The 1,845-nt window shown below is 40.2% G+C and overlaps 1 non-coding gene across 1 annotated transcript; it reads right to left on the minus strand.

Annotated features, from left to right (window-relative positions):
- Window positions 1-316: 316 nt before the first annotated feature.
- LOC116423109 lies at window positions 317-418 on the minus strand. Its single transcript, XR_004233579.1, has one exon. It is a non-coding gene; the product is annotated as a U6 spliceosomal RNA (small nuclear RNA).
- Window positions 419-1,845: the final 1,427 nt, after the last annotated feature.

The following is a 1,845-nucleotide window of genomic DNA, read 5'->3' on the forward strand; positions in this document are numbered from 1 at the left end:
TTAATTGTTAAAGATGGGACAAGGACAGATTCTCCTGGTCAAGTTGTCCTGGCTTCTCACATAACAGAAACCTTTGCAAGAGGTGCTGAAACAATGTATGAGATAATATTTTATGAGACTATTGACTACAAAGTCTATCTTTAACTCCTGGCAACCTGTATCCTTATGTGTAACATCAGGAGGGAGATGGGACTCTGCACACCTAAGCTTCTAAACTCAAACAAAAGAAAATGGGCTTCACCTTCAAAAGCATCATAATGAGAATAAATTAGTCATTTTTGCAAGGAGAACTGAGTAAAAGGTAAAAGAAGAAAAAGAAAAAATATGGAGTCACTTCATGAATTTTGTCATCCTTCTGCGGGACCATGCTAATCTTTATCATTCCAATTTTAATAAATGAGGGACCCATGTAGTACCTGCCTCTTTTTACTGGCAAAAAGTGGGATGATTCTTTGTTGGCATAACAGGAGTCATCTGACAGTGGCTGCTGGAGATACAACCCAGAATGGATCTCCTCTTCGTGAGAGGATGACAAAAAAAACTGAAAGGGCAGTTTGATTGACTGATCTCTCTCCTCTTCCCTCTGCCTCCAATTTATTTCATTCCCAGTCCACAAGCAGTTCACCTATGTCAGCAAGAGCTTGCCCTGCAACTCCTTCAGATGGATATGATTCACAGCTGGAGGCTCTCAGATCAACTGATCCATCCTTTAACAGTTCTTTAAATTCCCCGTCTTTTTGGCCAAAGGGAGAAAAGTCAAGTTCTCCATTCCATAATCACCCTGCCTCTTTTACTTTGAGGATGATATTTCCAGAGTTGAAGCCAGCAAACTTAAACTGTAACCTGAGACTGGCAGAACAAATATTCTTTGCACTCAACATTCTGGATAACTCACATAGAAAACTCTGAAAATAATTCCAAAGTCAGCATTAGCTGATCTGACTGACAGGCACCTGTAAATCCCATGCTCCATTCATGAATCCTGCTAGGAATCACATTTCTGCATTGTTGCTTTATCTCTCCATGGTCAGGGCTACAGCTCACTGTCTATTTATTGATATGTTTTGAGATTTGCCCACACTAAAGGGTGTTTTCTCTAGAGGCCCTAGAGCTTATGTGTCTTGTTTTCCTCTTTAAATGGAATAAAGAATGCCTGTACTCATGGTCACTGTTAGCTTTTTGTTTTATTTTATTATTAAGTTAACTGTCTTGTGATAGCCTATAGGAGCTCTCTAATTTCTAGAGCTGCTGGAGTCTCTCATTTGGATAGCAGTGACACTCATAAGGGGCTGTTCTAGGAACTTGGAGCTCTCTAAGGCTACTGGTGATTCACTCTGGCCAACCATTACCTCTCAGTCTGGTCTCTGCACAGGAACCTCCAGAAACATGGACCTTGTATTCACAAAGGGAGAGACTAAAGGACTGACCATCTACTTAAGATTTTCTAGGGCTGCGTGTCGACATTTCTGATGACAAATATATAAGAGGCAGACTTGAATTCTGAACATTTCCCCTCAAAGGCTGAAGATATTTCCTGAATTTGTCTCTCTCCTGGTGGGTACTGGCTGGCTCAACAATCATTCAAATGAAATCTAGATTCACTCCCCAGAGCAAATCAATGTATCCTAAGGACTTCTGCCTCCTCATCAGGTTTCCCATTTACAGTTCAGGCAGGTCATTGTTATTTTTAGCTTAACAGCAAAGCAGTAAGTTCCAGTCAATAAGATTACCACCAAAAGTTTCATTTGGTTAACTTTTGTTCTTCTTCAACATATCTGATGCCAAAATCCATAAAATCCTGAAGGAAATCATCCCTTTCTGGTGACTTTCATAAGTGAATGAATA

Source organism: Sarcophilus harrisii, chromosome 3 (assembly GCF_902635505.1).
Source record: "Sarcophilus harrisii chromosome 3, mSarHar1.11, whole genome shotgun sequence".
In the NCBI taxonomy this organism is placed as follows: Eukaryota; Metazoa; Chordata; class Mammalia; order Dasyuromorphia; family Dasyuridae; genus Sarcophilus; species Sarcophilus harrisii.